This window comes from Phocoena phocoena, chromosome 1 (genome assembly GCF_963924675.1).
Source record: "Phocoena phocoena chromosome 1, mPhoPho1.1, whole genome shotgun sequence".
Lineage (NCBI taxonomy): Eukaryota > Metazoa > Chordata > Mammalia > Artiodactyla > Phocoenidae > Phocoena > Phocoena phocoena.
The window spans coordinates 93,630,828-93,653,065 of NC_089219.1; positions in this window are offsets into that span (position 1 = coordinate 93,630,828).

Here is a 22,238-nt window from a genome sequence, read left to right on the forward strand (position 1 = left end):
TGCATTTTGCTATGCATTGCAAACAAAAAGACAATTCAGTTAATTATAGCATTTAAAGAAGGATTCCTGGAGAAGTTGAAGTGTGGTCTAGCAGAGGGGCAAAGGTGGATGAGAATTTTGCAGGCAGAGGAGCAGCATGGGTGAAGTCACGGAAGGTGTGAAAAGCATGGAATGGATGCGAACAACTTCACGGTGTGAATGGAGGGAAGGACATTCGCAGGTGAACAATAGGACAAGAAGCTGGCTGGAGAATGATAAGCCTCAGTAGCCAGTTGCACAAATAAGAAAATCCAGTTTGCATCTTGAGATTATAGATGATATGTATATATTTCTTACCTACTGTAAAATGGACCAGTGAACACCAGAAAGATAGGAAAACCTTACTTCTGAAGTAAGAGTAATCATCTCCATTTAGTAGACAAAAGGGAAAAAAAACTAACAAATATCGTAACATATACTATTTGTTCTAAAGTTATAACAGATTACCACATTCCCTAAATGAGGAGGCCACAGACTTAATTCTTAGAAATTGTAAGACTTATGAATTTGTTGCTAGGTAGTCCTAAAATAACCTTCAGATTCCCTGCTTCCACTGATGAAAGGTCAGAGTCTGTCAGCATGTTCTCCATCGGGCTGAGGAAGGCAGAATTGAAACATACCTAATATGCTGCAAATAAAGGCAGTGTCCTGATTTTACCCGCTGTCAGCCAAAGTCCTTCAGTAGGTTGGTGTTTGTCTTCTCTTGGGAAATCACCAGAATGCAGCTGCCTTCATTAATGTTCCTTTCCTGCTCCTCTTTCCTACTGCCATGGCTTAGTGACAGGCCTCCTAAAAGATGGTAATGTAACAGGACTGTTACAGAATTAGAGTCCGTGCTGTTTCAGTGAAGCAATGTATTCAGTTAGATGTCCTGCCTGCTGCAGTAAAATAACTTGGAAACAAAACACTAACGGTATAGGAAACAATCTCAAAATTGATAGGCCAAAAAGCCAAGGTCTTAAACTTTGCTAATATAATATTTTTTCATAAAAATAGAAGAATATGGAAATATTGTAATATTTCTTAATAACCCAAGAGATGAATCATATTTTTTCTTAATAAAAGATTACAGTGTTATTTTTTATTTTAAAAAGATATTGTTTTTCAAAATATGATAGTCACTTATTAAATGTACTAGGTATAATGGAAAAGAAAAATGTGTAATGGCTTTTGAGAACTAGCTCTTATTAGAAGGTTATAAATTCAATGAATGATAATCTGGAATGCTTGAATTCCTCCTGAAGACTAATTTTCATTAGACTTATGCCTCTACCATAAATAATGCTCATTAGGTATTTAAAAAGAAAGAAAAAAGAAAAGTCAAGACACTTTAGAACCAATTCTATTGTACTTGGATTTGTTTTGTTTCAATTTTTTATGGAAGTTCTGAGAGACAATTTCTGATCATTTGTCCTCATTCATGTATCAGAAACCAAAATCCTGAGAATGACTATTAAAAGGTCTCATCCTGAGAATGACTATTAAAAGGTCTCTCAGTCTGAAACTATTTCATAGGTAAAGGAGGAATATGTGAAAGTCAAGACAATGAGTTGGGTCAACTGATACTTTCAAATACTTCTCAGATCTCACACATTTATTCTGTGGACTCAGCACTTGCAGAGAAATGTTAAATTTCCTGTGTATATCCTTTTTTTAGGCCTTTTGTCAGTACTTGGATAATTACACTGCGACTTCTCTCAAAAAATTGGAAATGTGACTATAAGAACATCCTGTGAATTTAAACTGTAAAAGTAATACATTAATATCCAAACAAAGTCATCCCAATGAAACTAACTCGCAGGTTTATGAGAATTGACTATCCTTGTTGAATTTTCATAACTAGTGAAAAGGTAGTAAGAAGAGGAAAGGCTGGAGGGTAAGGATGAGTTGATCAAGCTTGGATTCATAGAAGGATAGTAAATGAAGTAAAAAATCAAAAGTTCTCAATCAAACCCTACTGGGGAAGAGAGCTAACACTGACGGAGAGGAGAGAGTGTAGAGGCTTCGGTGCTATTGGTATGGCGTTTTGTGTTGTGAAGATATATAAGGAGATGTGGGCATTTTGAGTTTTTTCGATTTGATTAGATCATTCCACTGAGAAATTATTTATAAGGTTGCCTTATCTAAGTTACCTTGTCTGATAATATCCTCACTCTGTTTATTAGTTAAATTTCCACACTGACTAACATCAGTATTTTCACCCATGTGACAAATTTATCTAAGACTAAAACATAAAATTTATGGTTTAATATATCAGTCTTTTGGGGACACTTAATATGAGTCTGTTTCAGAAAGACACTAATTATTGTTTCCTAAGCTGAAGGGCAGATCATGGGCTAAATTAAATAATCTTAGGTAATAGACATTTAAAATATGGTAAAGTATAGGCTAAGAGAAATAATCCAAATTGTAAGACTTCCTTGTAACAGTTACACCAGATACCTCTAGCAACAACTTTGCTGTGTGCAGATCCAGTAATTTAATTTTCATTTAAATTGTCGACCTTCAAAACTCATTCAAAATAATAAAGTATTATGATTATATGAGTAGATGACAAAAATAAATTATTATTTCAATTATGGAAATTTTGTTTAAAAATTATGAGTGAAAGAAAAAGAAATAACTATTTTACAAAAAGTGAGACTTTCAATTAAGTTGACAAACAATTGCTCAATACAAGATCTTTCTAAAAATATCAGTGATGATTCAAAATTTTAAAGTTTGCATATTTTAGGTTTAGATTACAATATAAGAGACATTGACCAATTAATATTTGAGTATGTTGTTTTCTCATATTCACATTTACATCTGTCAAAGAAAAACTACTGCTAGATTAAAGATTGTGTTCCAGATTTATTGGAATTTTAAAAGAAGAGACTAATGTGTTTACCTTGCTTTATTGCATTGTATGATCCATATTAAAAATATTTGTACTCAGTTTTCTGAAATAAAAATATAAAATGTGTCAGGATATAGTTGTTAAAATTTTTCAGTATATATATGCAAATACCATGAAAAATCACGTTTTTGGAGCCACTGAAAGAAATGATAGGCAATCTATTTACTGATATCTTGTCTGTTGTCAGTGTTCATTGGTTGAGTTGTGAAGAGTCTTACAAAGATTTAGTATATTGTTAATTCAAATTCAAGAGTTTTCATAAAACAAAAATGCTTGCTAGTTATTCAATAATCAGAGACAAAAAATGACAATGTGATTCATAGTTTTTCACTGACATTTTGAACCACCAATCAATGGTGCTTATTGTGATCTAGCTGGACAGTTTGAGTTGTGTAGTAGAAGACACACTGTTGAAATTGAAACTGTACATAATCCAGTCAATAATAATGAATCCATGTATTTCTTCTAACATGAATCAATATGCAAAAGATTTTTCTCTTGTAAAGGAGCAAAAAGAAAAATTCTAAGGGTTTTTTTTTTGCTATTGATAAAGTTAAGATGGCTTTCAGTTTAGGCAACACCATTTTGAATTTGATGAAAATAATACGAGGGTAACAAAAGAATTAGATAAGTTGTTCAACTTGGACATAGGTAGTTTTTAAATATGTATGCTTTTAATTTAAATCCAAATCGGTTCTACTAAAATAAGAACTATTTTTTTTATATAGGATGCAGATATTAAGGAAAACTATTTTTTGGTACTTGATTTGTTTTTTAGAAAACATTGAAGTAAAACATTTGGAAAAACTTGGCTATCTACTTTTTTTTTATCAATAATCACTTTGTTCTTTAAAATTTTATATAGTTGATTAACAATGTCGTGTTAGTTTCAAGTGTACAGCAAAGTGATTCTGTTATACATATACATGTATCTATTCTTTTTCATATTATTTTCCCACTTAGGTTATTACAGAATATAGAACAGAGTTCCCTATGCTATACAGTAGGTCCTTGTTGGTTATCTATTTTAAATACCATAGTGTGTACATGTCAATCTCAAACTCCCAGTCTATCTCTCCCCCCAGTCCTTCCCCACTGGTGACCATAAGTTCGTTCTCTAAGTCTGTGAGTCTGTTTCTGTTTTGTATCTTTTTTTAAGATTCTGCATATAAGCAATATCGTATAATATTTGTCTGTCTCTGTCTGACTTACTTCATTTAGTATGATAATCTTCAGGTCCATCCATGTTGCTGCAAATGGCATTATTTCATTCTTTTTAATGGCTGAGTAATATTCCATTGTATATATGTACCATATCTTTATCCATTCACCTATCAGTGGACATTTAGATTGTTTCCATGTCTTGGCTATGGTAAACAGCACTGAAATGAACATTGGTGTGCATGTATCCTTTTGAACCATGTTTTTCTCAGGATATATGTCCAGGATTAGGATTTCTGGATCATAGAGTAGCTCTAGTTTTAATTTTTTAAGGAACCTCCATACTGTTCTCCATAGTGGCTCTACCAGTTTACATTCCCACCCTCCTACACTGTTGGTGGGAATGAATCTACTTTTCTAATGGCAAATTTTATGAAACTTGCACACATGTCATGTATTTTCAATAAAAAGTCAGAATCTTAATTGAGATATGCTGATTTACCACAATGTTTAGTGAACATCTATCATTTCATATAGATACAAAATAAAAGATAAAGAAAAATTTTTTTTTCCTCATGATGAGAAGTCTTAGGTTTTGCTCTCTTAACAACTTTCCATATCTAACATAGAGCAGTGTTAACTGTATTTATCATGGGTATATTACATCCCTAATACTTCTTTATCTTATAACTGGAAGTTTGTGTCTGTTGACTACCTTCATCCAGTTCACCCTCCCCCAACCCTCTCACAATAAAAATGTTTATACTGTCAAAGTGATAATATTTTAGATATATTGTGTTAAATAAAATATATTAATAAAATTAATTTTACCCATTTTTTAACTTTTTAAGTATAGCTATTAGAAAAATATAAATTACATATATGGTTTATATTACATTTCTGTTGGAAAGCACTGTCTTTCTTCCACTGTTTGAACTAATTGTGTAAATTTCACTGTTATATTTTTATTAAGATATAAGCATTTTAACTCACTAAGGGCACGAAGGGAAGGAGTCGGCAAAAATGGAAATCATGAATAAACACAAGCAAAAGAAGAAAATTTATGGGATAAGTTGCCTGAAGAATTTAGACATTGTCATACATAGACATTTAACTCAGAAGGGAAAATGGAGTGGAAGATGTAAATGAGTTAAAGGTAGATAATATTTGACTTTATGACTTTCATAATTAATTTTAAAAGAGTAAGAGAGAGGCTAAGATCAAGAATAAAGAAAATCCAACACCTAAAGATTTGGTAAAGGAGAATAAACCGTCAAAGGAGAATGGAGAGAATCATCTAGTAAAGTAGGAAAATAATCAGGATACGATGGTGTTCTGGAAGTCAGTGCATAATTTTAACAGGGGATTAGACACAGCTGAAAAGATAATTGTTGCATCAGAATATATATTAGAAGACCAAAAGAAAATCCTGAGAATGAAGCTGAGAGAGACCAAACAAAGGAAAAAACAAAAGAGAGGTAAAGATTTATAAGGGGTACCTTGAGAAAGCCTAACATACATGTAATTAGAATCCTAGAAGGAAGGGAAAAATAGTGGGCCAAAAGCAATAAATGAGTCAATAATGACTGATTGCTTTTCAAAACGCTTGGAAGATATTAAGCCTATGAACCTAGAGCAGGATAAATACAAAAGAAACCAAACAGGCATATCATTGTAAAACTGCAAAAGTCAAAGTCCAGGTGAAAACTGAAAAGCCTGCCAGAGAAAAATTATAGACTTCTCAAAAGGAGCAGAAGTAGAGTGATATCTGGCTTCTAATAAAAAAAGAAAAGAAAAAAGGCAAAAGACAATGGAATTATATCTTAAAATGCTGAAAAAATTGAAAATATTCAACCTAGAATTCAGTAAGATTCTATAAAAGTAGAGGTCAAATAAGATTAATTTTCAGATTAAAAACTGGATGTTCTTCAAGAACAATGATAATTTCAAAAGGAAGTAAAGATTTTCAGAAAAAGAGTAAATATAGAACTAAGTCTAAACTAAAGATATTCAGAAACAGAAAAAGAGTAAATATAGAACTAAATCTAAACTAGTTATAAGCAGTAGTAAACATCTAAAAATTAAATGCATATAGAGAATTCAAATGCAAGCCTTAAAACAGGTAAATCGGAAAGTATGTAAATGGAGTTAAACTGTTCTAAACTGTTAAACTAGTCCTTGTGTTACCAAGGAAGAGGGGAAAGTATTAATTTACATTATATTTGATAAGTAAGGTTGCAAGTTGTTATTTTTAAAAGAACTACAAAAAAGAATATTAAAAGAGTGTATTATTAACAATATAAATGGAAGGGTGAGAAGAAATGGTTAAGTATGGTCAGTCAATCTAGAAATATGAAGGAAATGAGAGAAAAAAATAGAATAGAACAAAGACATAGAAAACAAATGCTTAGGGAATTCCCTGGCGGTCCAGTGGTTAGGACTCCACACTCTCACTGCCAAGGGCCCAGGTTCCATCCATCCCTGGTCGGGGAACTAAAATCCCACAATCTGAGCAGCGCGGCCAAAAAAAAAAGCAAATGCTTAGATGGTATATTGAAACTAAAATGTCTGTGATTACATTAAATATAAATACATGAAAAATCAACTATATGACACTTAGAAACACTTAAAATATAAGAATATAGAAAAATCAGAAGTTTAAAAAAATTTAAAAAACGTATCACCACTAAATAACTGATCAAAATAAAACTACTGTAGTTATGTTAGAAAAGTAGATTTTAAAGCAAAAAGTATTCTAATAAGAAGAACATTTCATAGTAATACAAGGATCCAGTCATTAGGAAGATTTTTTTATAAATTTATATTCAATCAATAACAGCCTCAAAATAGATTAAACAAAACAGATCCAAATAAAAGAGAAAACAGACAAATCTACATTCACAGTGTGAGATTTAGCACACTTATGAATGATTATGAAAAATAATTACAAAAATCACTAAGGATTTATAAGTTTAGAGAAGCTTGATTAACAAAAAAGGTCTAATTGAGAAATATAGGAAAACTGCTTCCCAGAAGTCAGAATGCATATTCTTTACAAGGATACTTGGAACATTTTCAAAAAATAAGTATATCTTAGGCCATTAATCAAGCCTCAAATAATTTCAAATGATTAAGATTATACAAAGTATACTTTCTAACCACAGCAGAAATAAATTGGAAACAGTAACAAAGAGATAACTATAAAATTTCTTATGTAATTTACAATTAAGAAATACATAGATAAAAAAGAAATCACAAAAAAAAAAAAAAAAATCAGAGTGGGTATTAGGCATTGTTATTTTGAACTGAATAACAATGAAATGTTTGAATTATAAAATACAAGTTTATAGGAAAATATATAAACTTAAATGCAAATATTAGAACAGAAGAGATTTTTTAAATAACCAATAAGTAGCTGTTTCACTGAATTGGAAAAATAACATCAGGGAACCAAAGCTATTGGATCAGCATTGTTTCCATTCAGAAGTCAGAGATTTTCATGCATCTAACTTGGGCAGAACCTACTTGATCTTAGCCAGCTTTTCTAAAGTTCCAAAAGATAACAGTGTTTGAGATTTAGAAAGAAGAAATCAGAATTACTTAGAGTTCTTAAGAACTCACTTATCTTTGAGGTGGAGTTGATAGATAATTTGTTAACTATAGAAAGTATCTTATTTTTTTCTAAATACTGTCCTTTGATATACCACAAAATTGTGTGCTGTTTCTAAGCAGCAGTAGGCATTGGCTCAAAAGATTATCGGAGTTTTGTCCTTTGTATGTTATCAGTATGTTCAGAATGCCTATGAAGTGCATTAGTCAGTGATATTTTCTATTGCAGTGATTTAAAACATATCTGGCAATAAACTGAGGGATTTCCTTTATATATTTTTTAAAATTAATTATTTTTTGTGGCTGCATTGGGTCTTCGTTGTTGCATGCAGGCTTTCTGTAGTTGCGGCGAGTGGGGCTACTCTTCGTTGTGCATGGGCTTCTCATTGTGGTGGCTTCTCTTTTTTGTGGAGCATGGGCTCTAGGTGTGCAGGCTTCAGTAGTTGTGGCACGTGGGCTGAGTAGTTGTGGCTCGTGGGCTCTAGAGAGTAGGTTCAGTAGTTGTGGTACACGGGCTTAGTTGCGCCGCATCATGTGGGATCTTCCCAGACCAGGGCTCGAACCTGTGTCCCCTGTATTGGCAGGTGGATTCTTAACCACTGTGCCACCAGAGAAGTCCCTATCTTTCTTAAAAATATTCCCATCATTCTTTGTGCTTCTTTGTAATTGAAGTACAGTTGATTTATAATATTTCAGGTGTACAGCAAAGTGATTCAGTTATTATATATATACATATATATATATATATATATAAAACTCATTTTCAGATTATTTTCCATTATAGGTTATTATAAGATATTGAATATAGTTCCCTGTGATATACAGTAGTTCCTTGTTGTCTATCTATTTTATATATAGTAAGGTATATCTGTTAATCCCAAACTCCAATTTATCTCTCTCTCCCTTTCCCCTTTGGTAACCATAAGTTTGTTTTCTATGTCTATGAGTCTATTTCTGTTTTGTAAATAAGTTCATTTGTATCTTTTTTTTTTTTTTTTTGTGGTACGCGGGCCTCTCACTGTTGTGGCCTCTCCCGTTGCGGAGCACAGGCTCTGGACGCGCAGGCTTAGCGGCCATGGCTCACGGGCCTAGCCGCTCAGCGGCATGTGGGATCTTCCCGGACCAGGGCATGAACCTGTGTCCCCTGCATCGGCAGGTGGACTCTCAACCACTGCGCCACAAGGGAAGCCCTTGTATCATTTTTTTAGGTTCCACATATAAGTGATATCGTATGATACTTGTCTTTGTCTGCCTTACTGTACTTAGTATGATAATCTCTAGGTCCATCCATGTTGCTGCAAATGGCATTATTTCATTCCTTTTTACAGCTGGCATTATTTCATTCCTTTATATGTATATATATATATACACATACACACATCACATCTTCTTTATCAATATCAATTCATCTGTCAATGGACATTTAGGTTGCTTCCATGTCTTGGCTATTGTGAACAGTGCTGCAATGTACATTGGGGTGCATGTATCTTTTCAAATTAGAGTTTTCATCTTTTCTGGATATACACCCAGAAGTGGGATTGCTGGATCATATAGTAACTCTATATTTAGTTTTTTAAGAAGCCTCCATACTATTCTCCATAGTGGCAGAGCCAATTTACATTCCCACTGACAGTGTAGGAGGGTTCCCTTTTCTCCACACCCTCTCTAGCGTTTATTATTTGTACTTTTTAATGATGGCCATTCTGACTGGTATAAGGTGATACCTCATTGTAGTTTTGATTTGCATTTCTCTATTAGTGATGTTGAGCATTTTTTCATGTGACTGTTGGTCATCTGTATGTCTTCTTTGGAGAAATATCTATTTAGGTTTTCTACCCATTTTTTGATTTATTTATTTTTAAAAAATATATTGAAGCTGTATAAGCTGTTTGTATATTTTGGAAATTAATCCCTTGTTGGTCGTATCAGCTGCAAATATTTTCTCCCATTCTGTAGGTTGTCTTTTCATTCTGTTTATGGTTGTCACTGTTTGTAGATGACATGACACTATACATAGAAAATCCTAAAGATACCATCAGAAAACTACTAGAACTCATCAGTGAACTCAGTAAAGTATAGGATACAATATTAATATACAGAAATCTGTTGCATTTCTATACACTAACAATAAAATATCAGAAAGAGAAATTAAGGAAACAATTACCATCACATAAAAAAGTAAAGAATACCTAAGGGTAAACCTACCTAACAAGGCAAAAACCTGTACTCTGAAAACGGTAAGATGCTGATGAAAGAAATTGCAGACAGCATAAACAGATGGAAAGATATATTGTCTTCTTGGATTGGAAGAATCCATATTGTAACAATGACCATACTGCCCAAGGCAATCTACAGATTCAGTGCAATACATCAAATTACCAATGGCATTTTTTACAGAACTGAAAGAAAAAAAAAATTTAATTTGTATGGAAACACAAAAGATGCCGAATAGCCAAAACAATCTTGGAGAAGAAGAACAGAGCTGGAGGAATCAGCCTCCCTGGCTTCAGACTATACTACAAAGTTACAGTAATCAAAACAGTATGGTACTGGCACAAAAACAGGCACATAGATCAGTGGAACAGGATAGAAAGCCCAGAAATAAACCCATGCACTTGTGGCCAATTAATCTACAACAAAGGAGGCAAGAATATACAATGGAGAAAAGACAGTCTCTTCAATAAGTCGTGCTGGGAAAACTGGATGGCTATATGTAAAAGAATGCAATTAGAACATTCTCTAACATCATATACAAAACTAAGCTCAAAATGGATTAGAGACCTAAATGTAAGACCAGATACTATAAAACTCTTAGAGGAAAACATGGGGCAGAATACTCCTTGACATAAATTGCAGCAATATTTTTTTTGGATCTGTCTCCTAGAGTAATGGAAAAAAAAGCAAAAATAAACAAATAGGACCTAATTAAACTTAAAAGCTTTTGCACAGCAAACTGTAAACAAAACCAACGTTCATCATACTTTTTAATTATTAGATATATTTGAAAATTGTTTAATATAGAAGAATTATCAATTCTTTTATGGTTTTTACAAAGAAATATAACCCATAATGAATAATTCAAACACTGGAAAATACCAATGGATGTTATTGGGTATTCGAATAGCAATTAAATCTCCTAGCAAGGATTATAGCATGACACAGAATCAAATGCCAAAACTGTGAATTTAATGAGTAACTTTTCTTTCAAAATTTTTCTATATCTTAGAACAACATTCATAGTATTTATGTAAAGTATACATGCCTATTAATCTTCCCTATTAATATTAATTTTATTTACAAGAATGACTTATCATTACCAGAAAATGCAGTCACAAACACGTACATATTGCATAGCATCAGCTACAAGAAAAAGTAACAGATTGATCCTGATAGCTTCTTTTCAACTAGCTCCTCTTCCTGTTCCCAAAAATGACAACCTTGACCTTTGACTCCACCTATCAGTGTTTTCTTATTTTCAGCCCAAAAACTTTTTTGCATTTCCCCAATTGTTGCAACTGATTTTTCTCATGATTTGGAATTTGGAAAGGCATATGCATTAGTGACAAATGCTCTTCTCTCCACTCACATGATTTTAGGTAGCATTGGGAAGGAAGCTTTAGTCTGGTGACTGTAGCATTGTTCTCTAAAGCCAACTTACAAGATTGTAAAATTTGATGGGTCCACAGTCTTGAGGTAATGTCAGCCTGCTGTCAGACACTGAAGTTAGTCACCCCTAAAAAAAGTAGAAGAAATAGGGGTTTCACCCAAGACACAAATCAGAGCTAGTCTCATCTGTCCATGGCCATCCTTCTTAAATGAGAGGCTCTGTTTCACTACTACAGCTCAAAGGATCAAGGATCACAAATTCCAAGTGACTAATGCAAAGAATGATGCCATCCCCTCAGAAATCAGAGCTTCTAAATCCTCACTTGCCATACTAAAAGCTCCTGTCTCTATCCATATGGCCTAATAAATGTTCTTGCCTATATTTTGCAGGCCATTTTTCCACTCCTTGACATTACCTTGGATGCATGAACTTCATAAATTATTTTGGATCCATGAGCTTTAAATGATCTCTTATACATTGACCCCAGCAGCAATTATTAAGAGTATTTTTTCAGTTGAGTTTACCTGTGACCATATTATACAGTAAACTAAATGGCATTCTATTTGGTCGTCTTTTGATATTGTGTTTGATGATGTTATCTGTCCAAGATCACTAGCAGGGAAGCAAAATTGACAACTCTTGTCCTATTTCCATTATAAATAGACATGCAGATAAGATCCCACAAATGAGGGGAGAAAAGAAGCACTTGCACTGTGAATTAAAAAGAAACAATAAAAAAAAGACCCTTTATTCACCTTGTCTGGTCCTCATCCTCAAATTAACATAAAACATTTTTTTTTTCCTGTAAATTATAGATTTCCTGAAAAGATAATTTCATCCTTGACTTTGGAATGGTGACATCTGAAGATATGTAACATTTGCAGATATAATAATTCTATGAGAAACATGCTGTTTTTCTTCTCAGAAGAGCTGTTAACTACATTGCAAAATATTTTGGAGTTTTTGTTTCTCTCTACAAATACCTTTCACATTTTTTTTTCTGTGAGTCAATATTTCAAAAGCCTGAAACTCTTGCAATTTTTTCCACATAAACTACTCTTCTCAGAATGCTTGTATTTCTTTTTCTTGATTAGAAAAAGTGACATAACCTCCAAAATATGACAGCATATCTCCAAAATACAAAATTAAGAACAGGAAATGTCCTCCTTTCATAAAAAATGAACTTTATACAAATACCCATTATCATTACAGATATAGTGAAGTCCATGTACTTAGACTGGCTGGGTTTAAATCCTAACTCCTACTTCCTAGTTCTGTCTCGAGGTGTATTACTTGAATCAACGGCATTATCTTCATCAGTAACATGAGTACCTTGTTACTCATGAATACCTTGTTACAAGGTACCAGTAATTTTACCTTGTTTACGAGATTTTTGAAATGTTAAAGAAAATAGTATATGTAAATCACTTAGCCTAGAGCCTGATGTATTAGGCAGCCAATAAATTTTAGGTACCATGATGATTAACCACAAATTCAGATCTTCATTGGAAATAAAACTAATTCTGTCATAAATACTTTCTTACAGTTTTCCCCCTCCAGAACATTATGAGAAAACTGAAAGTTACCAGTGGGAAAACCCATATAGAAAATAATTTAGGGATTAAAAACAATATTTATTGAACAAAAATTTATTAGCTGGAAGAACAATAGCTACTTAAATGATGTAGTCACTAGATTAACAGCTTAGCAATCAATTTATCCCATACTACAATGTTACCAGAACCATTTTTTAAATGAATATATGACAAAAAAATTATTATCATGAAATGTATTTCTAAGATTATACCACAAATGTTATATCAGTGTTAAATAAGAATAAACTTTTAAATAGACCATGTTTCCACAAGAACAGTGATCTAAATTTCTGATAAATCACATTGTATTAGATACACATAGAAAAATAAATTTAATATTTTAATACAGCCAACAAGATACTAATTGAATTTTAATTTTACTGAAGATAATTAAATGTCAGAAAAGAGAAATAATATTTTAAAGCAAAATGCAACCCTGTGCAATCAGAACTTTAAAATGAAATAGAGATTCCCCCCAAAAAATGAAAAAAAGTATATAAATCATATAATATAAAAAATAAATAAAATGCATCATGTTGGAATGAAAAAAGGAAAGATTTCCACCAAGCAGATACTTGTTTTTTGCTTTAACACTTTCTAATTTTAAATATTGAAATTATAATGAATAAAGCTATTAACAGGAAGCAAAAAATGGGAATTCTATTCTTTGCAATATTCCTATAGAGGATTTAGATTTCACAAAATGAAGAAATGTTATTCTAAAACAAGTTTGTGTTTTCTAATTCTCAGTAAAGAAAATTATGCTAATGTTGAAATTATTGGGCATTTTGAGTTGGAGTCATATGAATGCCTGTGGTTGACCATTATTGTTTCAACTATATATCCAGAATTAAGTCTATCATGCATTCTTCATAAAAAAGTTGTGAACTATGAAAATGTTAGTAATAAGATGTGCTACCTTGCTCACAGGTAGAATTCATTTGTAGCTGGGTTGATAGTAAGAAATTATAATTTCTGTTTGAGTTCTTGTCAAATAATTCTACCACCATTACAATTGTAGTTTTGCCAGGATACATCCTTTCTTTTTCTCTTTTCCTTTTTGCTCTAACAGATGTAAAGGAAATTTAGGATATATTTAGAAGCTAACAACCAACGATATGAGGAAGAAAAGAATTAGAACAATGTTGCCCAAAAGATAGTGTCTGAGCCATCTACCTCAATACTGCCTAAATTGTTTTTAACAATTCAGATCCCAGGGCTTCACTCCATAGTATAGATTTCCCCCACCGTCGGAAAATAGAGTGTAAATATGATATCAATGATAAGTGAAAATATTGTAAAAAGAAGAACCAATTATCTCAGGACGCACCAAGATAAAGCACAGGTGCTCACAGTTAGTTCATTAAGCTATGGAGGCTTAATGCTGAGATGCTGAGTGTAGTTCCCAGGGAAGGAGCTTAGTGGTGCCATTCTTGCTGCTTGGGGTTCGCACCAGCTGCAAAATAATCTCTGAATGCCATTTTCATTTTTCACCTTTTTTTGTAAGAGTGAAAATTCTTTTCAGATTTCTTTGAGTTAGTGAAAACAAGTACTAAAAAGAAGACTAAAAGAAGTCTTTTGTAAAAGCGAAATGGCATAGAGCAGACTTTCAAAAAGCGGGAGATATCTGTAATTGAATCAGAAATGGGGGGTGAATATTCCCAGGAATACTCATTTAAAAAAATAATTTCATAGGCCTGTGAAAGATCATAGGCCAAGAATGATCAAGCAAAAGGAATATTTGTCCTTTATTCACATCCCTCAGGCAATGGAGGTACCGCTACAAAGAACAATTGTAGCTATTAGAAGTCTTAAGGAAGCACCTGAGCAACAAACACTCTCTAAGTACTTGGGTATGTGAACTTGATAACCTCTCTCAGCCTCACATGCTGTGATAGTACTTTGCTCTCTAGATGCGATTATAGTATGAGATTTCTTTTAGTCATTCATGGTTGTGCTCAGCATATTAATTGAGCACCTACAATTGAAAGAAACTGGATGGTGGGGTTTACAAAGAAGAATAAAATATAGATGGGTTCTAAAAACTTAAAATCCAATAGGGAAGAAAAGAAAAATCACAGATAACAATGATGTAAGTTAAAATGAGATAGATTCCAGAAAAAAAGGCAAAACCGACATGCAATAGACAGAAAAGAAAAATCAAATTCATTGCTATTAAGAGAGATCAAGAACATCTTTTATGACGAACATGAAAGTAAATTTACACCTTGAGTTAGGCAACATTATGAAGGGGCAATAATAGCAGTTTTAAGGACAGTAAAAGAATTAAATCTCTCTCAATGTGAATTCATAAAATACCTAATCTTTAGGTCATTTCTTTCTTTCATTGCATTATATCCTTAACTATATTTTTTCAGACATCTCTTATATTTTTTCACTGTTATGTTAGTATCCCAAAAATGCCTGGGGTGAGTTGTTGGTCTAGATATTGCAGGAATTTTCTTGCTTAAGTAAAAATATCACACATCAGACTCAGAAAAAGAAAAATCTTTACAGATCTTAAGTTTAAAACTTTAGAGTATTAACAAATTCTTTATCTAAGGATCAAAAATCTTTTGAAGAGCTGTGGGTAAAGCACAATTGAGACTCTGTATGCTTCAGGGAGCACAACTCTGTTAGGGGCTGATCATTATTGTTTCACCCGAATGTGTAGATTTAAGTCCATCACACTTTTCTTTGTAAATAGCAACTATAACTTAGATTTTATATATGAATCCTAAATACATGGATTTTTTTTAAAGTGCTGTATCAACCCACAAGTACGTTTAAAGCATCTGTATGCTCCTAAAACTGTATTACTAAAAACATCAATTAACTAGTGTTGCTTGAATCCATTTGGATAATTTACATTCCCCAATCCATTTGCATGAGCTATATTCTAAGAAAAATATGCAAATCTGAATAGAACTGAAGCACAATAATTAATTATGTTGATGTTAGTGTGGAGAGATGATTTGAATATTCAAAAAAGGAAAAAATAAGTTAAAAAAAAAACCCAGAATCTCAGATATACAAAGAGAACAAATTTATAGCCTGGGGTTTTCATTTCAAACAAAGCTGTAAATTGGTAAAGCTTTCAGTTTATAATAAGAGTTTATAATCTCATGTGAAAGGGTTCCAGAGGTAGCTAGTCCAGGACTGGTTTGATGGTTCTGAAACCACTTTAAGGGCTTGAAGTTTTTGTTTGGTTTGGTTTTTTTCTCTCTCTCTCTGATTACCATAGTTTCCAACTTCAGGGACACAGTATGGCTACTGGAACGCTCACCATTAGGTACACATTGCAGGAATCACATGTGGGTGCCATTTCCAGATGAGAAAATCCCTTATAAAGACTTTACCAGAAATTTCAGTTCTATCTCATTGTCCAACCTGTGTGAAAGTATGACTTGGAGAATTTTTCCTCATTCATTTGTTTTTTGTTAAGCTTAGTGCATTTCTTCATCCAAATGAAAACAAAAACAGAGATAGGAAGAATATATGTACTAGATTCACAAGTAGTAAACTCCATTATAAGAAGGTAAAGGAGTATAAAAATTTATTTAATCTACAAGATAGTTATTCTACTCTGTTGTTGAACTATTTGGAAAGGATGGCAAAGACTTGTCTTTCTGATAAAAAAAGAATAAAAATGTAACTACCCAGAAGTTCATCCGCACCAAGTCAGGACTAGTTCTAGCTGTGATATGTCTAAAAATGTGTTTTCTGGTTATGCTTTAAATTCAATTTAAAAAAAATTTGTTCTAGGTTTTATCAACATATTTTATTTTTGTTGCTTTACTTGTTCTCAGTATAAGTGGATTGTATCTAAAAAGTAATACTTCATTTAAAATGTCCACAGTATGTATCTTTCTATTTCTACCCAGGAAATGACTATATGAGGTTATATATTTCACCAAAAAATTACAAGAAATAAGATACAACAAAGAAAGGAAAACCCACAGGACTGCTTTGAGCCAAAATATTTCATGATGAAAAGAAGACTGCTAGTTTCCATATGCAGGTTAGAATACCACAATTGCAATGAATTAATACAAAAATTAGCTGGTATAGAAATTGGTATAAAGCAAAGGGGTAAGGATGACAGTTAATTTTTTCACAGTCACTCTGCAATAACATTTTTCTTTTGGCCATGATCACAGACTCTGTCCACATAAAAATATCATAAACTATGCAGTCTACAAATGACTAGCCTCAAATCACATATAAACTCAAAAGGTATTAGGATGGCCCATTTACTAACAATACTTGCTTCTATAAATGTCCTATGAAATATCACATTTAAGCAATGACTATGTGTAAGGAGTTTTTCTAACACAGGCAAATCATTCCACGTAGTATCACTGAGAATGTATTGAACCATGAGATGGTAGTACTAGCATAGAGTTAGCCCCATAAATATACATTGTGGTTTTAAAAAGAACATGGGTTTTATAATATGATAAATATGGTTTAACATTCCTTCTAAACTACTTAGTAGAAATATTATATCTGCCTGTCAACCAAGGTTTTAGGGAACTAGCTGTCCTCCGTATTAGTTCATAAGATTAGTGGTACTTTGTATGACTTCCAGTTTAGGGATTGGACAGGAGACTCAAACCTGGTCAATCGGAATGTGTTACTCAGAGCTGGATCTCAGGGATGGGCATGTGACCAAAGTGAGCCAATGGGGACTGCTATGGCTTCTAAAGAGAGACTTTTTCTCCTTCTAACATAATGGTGATAAAGAATAATGCTATTAATTATACATAAAAGATTTTAAAGTTCCTGGCTTGACAAGTAACAGACACATCATAAAATTTTGAAAATGTTATTTTATACTTGAGAAAGATCAATTTTATAACAAAAGATCAAAGTAAAATAGAGTAGTAGAAAAAATACTGGATCTGGAATAAGAAATCTTATTCTACCACTTGCTATACAGTATATGGAAATTCACAAATTACTTAACATCTATGAATCTGTTTTATCATTGGAAGAATAAGACTGACATTTTTTTTTAACCTCTCTGGTTAATGTGTGTGGTCAGAAATGGCTACATAATTTGTGGTGCCCTGTGCAAAATGAAAATATGGGGCCCATTGTCCAAAAATTATTAGAAATGTAAATAGTGATTCATTAAACCAAGTGCAGTCCCCTTCTGCGGAGCCCTCTTCAACCAAACAGCTTATATGCCTGTAAAGCAGGTCCTGTGTGTGGTGAAGGTTGACAATTTTGAGACCACTGTACTGTGAGAAATCAAAGTTGGCCAAATACATATATATATATATATATATATATATATATATATATATATACACACACACACACAGACACGTAGAGAGAGAGAGAGAGGTGAGAAAAATATGAGTAAGGTCTTCTTGGCTTTTCCGGCCCAGGCAAGCCACCAGTTGAATGAAGCCAATGGAATGATCCCAACCAAGCACTGCCCAAATTCCTGACCCACAGAATGATAAGGAAGTAAAATAATTATTGTTTTAAGCCAAGCCATGGAGAAGTTTGTTACAAAGCAATAAATAATGAAATAGATAGTATTTGAATATTATTACAAATATAATTTATCATTAATGTTGATAAAGTAAGGTGGTATTACTTTACTGTTTTTCTTTGTGGGTTGAAGCAACCAATCTGGATTTGTTAGCAGTTACTTGTGATATATACTGACCCTCAAAAAGTAAAAGAATGTTGCATGATAACATTATTTTGTATAGTTACAGATACTTAGTATAGTTATGTGACAAAGTAGGCAAATAATGGCTCTCAAAAATGCCACATCCTAATTCCTAGAATCTGTGACTATGCTACTTTGTATAATGCATTAGTTTCCTAGGGTTGTCACAAAACAAATTACTAATAACTTGGTACTTAAAGCAATAGAAATTTACTATCCCATAGTTCTGAATGCCAGAAGTTTAAAATCAAGGTGTCGGTAGGGCAATACTCCCTCCGAAGTTTCTAAGGGAGAATCCTTCGTTGCCTGTTTGTTTCTGATGGCTCTGATGGTTTTCTTCTTGGCTTGAACCTACATAGCTCCAGTCTCTGTCTCTCTCTTCACATGGGCTTTTCCTCTGTGTCTTCTCCTCCTTTCTTCTCTATAAGGATACTTGTCATGGATTTAGGCCCTCTTCTAATCCAGAATGATCTCATCTCAAGATCCTTAATTATATCTGCAAAGACCCTTTTTCCAAACAAAGTGACATTCACAGGTTCCAACTGGACATAGTCTGGGGACCACCATTCACCCCACTACATATGGCAAAAAAGAATTAAGGTTGCAGATAAAGTTAAGATTGTTAACCAACTGACCTTAAAATGAGAATATCCTGTTCAAGAAAAAAAAAGAAAGAAAATAGAATATCCTGGATTATCTGGGTGGCCCCATGTAATCACAAGGGTCCTTAAAAATGGAAGGAGAAGAGGCAGAAGAGTAAGTCAGAGAGATGCCATGTGTAAACAACTAGACCTGCCATTTCTGGCTTTGAAGGTGGAGGAAGGAGTTTACAAGGCAAGGAATGCAGACAACCTGTAGACACTGGAAAATACCATGGAGCTTTTCCCCTAGTGCCTCCAAAGAGGAGGTAGCCCTTCAAACACCTTGGCTTAGGTGTGTCAGACTTCTGACCTACAGAACTCCAAGATAATACATTTTGGTTGTTTTAAGTTACTAAGTTTGCAGGGATGTGTTACAACACCACTAGTAAACTAATACACACAATTACCTAATTTTTTCAGAAGTTAAGAAAGTAAAAATAACAATGCAATAATATAATCATTCTCATAGTCTTTCCTTTAAAAGGATTTTTATTGTGCACACGTCAATTTATTTGTATCACCAATACTTAGATAAGTATTTACCAAACATATACTACTTTACTGCTGTGATAGTGGTGTGTAAGAAACAACCTCTAAATCTCAGAACCTTATGACAACAAGTCATTTAATTATTTCTAGTATTTGTGGCTTGGCTCGTGTGGCTCTGCTCCAGGCTGTACATTGGGTTCACAGCTCGAGTCATGCTCTTTTCATTTCTGCTCATATCTGTTTCTGAGAGTGAAATAGATATGAGTAGAAACACATGATACCTCTTGAGGTTTCAACCCTATTCCATTAGCCAAGGCAAGCCACATGGCTAAACCTAACATCAAAAAGATACACCACTCACAGAAAACCATGACAATGGGGAAAAGGGATATAGCAATTTCTGTGAAAGCTATAGGTATAAAAAAATCTGCCAATAAATTTATATGTACTATAAATGTAAAGTGAATAAAAATGCAAAAATTCATTATACAGTGTATGCACTGACTAGAACAGGGTATCATTGCTAACATGCAACAGCTAGAACACAGCCTAAAATTGTGCACACTTGAAGATTACAAAATATCTCATAATTCCACATTCAACGTATATCTCTCAGATTCATTTGTTCTGAAGCATTTTTTACTACCAACTATTCACTGCTTGCAACATTTTTCTCTCATCCCTTCTATAACAATGGATCGTCTTTTCTCTTAGCATGTTGTTTTCTTTTTTTCATTTGCTGAATCTTTGTCCTCTATGCAATAATTTAGTATTTTTAAAGTTCTGTTGCTACTAAGGTGGAGGGCATTACTTAAGGTGAATACAAAGGAACAAACTCATAAAGGAAAAATATGTTTAAATGCACGTAATATTAAAACCGTGTCTAGGTTTGAAAAAATTAACAGTGGATTAAGCATATTAGAAGCTTATTCTGGAAGTATGCAGTCTATGGCTTGTATAGTAGGTCTGCTCCATGAAATCCATCACTCCTCCGTTCCTTAAAATCTTAATGTCTCAGGAGTCATCTGTATTTCAACAACAGGATACAAATATTAATGAAGAAGAATGGGCAATGGGCATGCAACGTGTCTCAGGGAAGTCCCTGTAAACTGCACATAATATCCAAGTTACATTCTCCTGGCCAAAGTTTAGACACGTGTCTAAACTTAAGTACAAAAGGGGCTTGGAATGTAGTCTTCTTTGTTGTTTATGCCTAGCTGAAAATTTTGTCAGTATAGGAGAAATGGAGAATTGCAATTGGGGCCATGCAATCTCTACAAAACTAAAAAAAAAAATTTGAAAAAACGTGTAAAATGTCATAAAAATATTACAATTAAATACTGAAACTTATAAACAAATTCTAAAAACAGGAATACAAATTAATACAAATAAATAAGTATAAATTAGTTAAGAATGATGGCAAATTCTAATAACAAACACAAATAAAGGACCCAAAAAAAAAAAAAAAAAAAAAACTCCCAAAACAAATACAAATGAGGGACAGGAATTTACTTCCAAACTGTTGGAATAAAGGGCAGGAAATCTCTAAGGAAAAGGTAAGTTCAGGGAAACAGATACTTATGAGCACTAGGATATTGTTCTCTTTTATTAATAGAATAAATACTCAGCTTTAGGGTAGTCACTGAGGTGTCTGAATTAGAATTCAAAAGGTCCCATGAATGGTATAGGCTCTGGACTGGAACTCCTCCCAGTCAAATCAGAATAAAAGGAAATTATCGCAAAATAACAACCTGCATTTGTCTGTGATATTTCATTCATGTAGTAAACAGCTTCAGATTATCTGAGAATGGCTATAATAAATTATAGAAAAAACATTCTTCCAGGTAAAGCTATCTCTATGCAGGAATTTCTGGTTCCAGGCTTTGTCTTGCCAATGAGAAAATTAAGTAATCTCATCACTGTTTACCATCTGTATGGGAAAGTAGGAATAGCAGGGAAATAAAATTGGAGTTTATGTAAAAACACTGAATTATTCCTGGGAGCAGGTAACAGAACGATATCATCCTTCTTCATGGATATGAAGACAAAAAGACAATTATAGCAATGATTTTTATATTCAGAAAGTTAAAAAAATGCCAACAGTGAAACTCTCATAAGGAATAATAGAGACATAGTTCCAAGGGCAACTACCTATCAGGAGAGATAAAAGATACAACACTGCCTTTTGCCCCTAGGGGAAAAATGCAATGGTATGTACATGAAAGTTACAGGAAATTCACTTTCTGTTGAACAAGTTAACATTTTTCATGCACACAAAATTATGAATTTTCTCCAAAATATTTCAAATATATTTTCTGTAGTGTACATAGTGTGTGTTGTGGTTTACTGGGTATTTTATGGTAGGGTTTCTGCTTATCTCGCAACAAACAAAAAGCTGTTTTCCACCATGTATTTTTTCAAGCTACTAACTCCATGTTACTGATCCCAGAGTTGAAAGGCAATGTACACAATAGGATCTCACTAGCTGGTATCAGCACCATAATCTCAG